The sequence below is a fragment of the Aplysia californica genome, unplaced genomic scaffold (genome assembly GCF_000002075.1).
Source record: "Aplysia californica isolate F4 #8 unplaced genomic scaffold, AplCal3.0 scaffold00375, whole genome shotgun sequence".
NCBI lineage: Eukaryota > Metazoa > Mollusca > Gastropoda > Aplysiida > Aplysiidae > Aplysia > Aplysia californica.
Genome location: NW_004797645.1, coordinates 666,236 through 666,556, shown reverse-complemented (window position 1 = coordinate 666,556; position 321 = coordinate 666,236).

Sequence of the window (321 nt, the reverse complement as noted above, 5' to 3'; positions counted from 1 at the left end):
GCCTCTGCGGTCTAAGTAGAGGGTTATAGGCAAAACGTATTTACCGAGAGAGAGAAAGAGAGAAAGAGAGAGAGAGAGGGAGAGAGAGAGAGAGAGAGAGAGAGAGAGAGAGAGGGAGAGGAGAGAGAGAGAGGGAGAGAGGGAGCAAGAGAGAGGGAGAGAGAGAGAGGGAAAGAGAGAGGGAGAGAGAGAGAGCAAGAAATAAAACGTTGCGTCGTCATGATTTGTGAACTTAATAACGGTTGGACCCATTATCAGACTTGCGATAACAAACAATTTTCGACAGCTGTTGTGAACACGGTTGGAATGCGGAAGTTATTC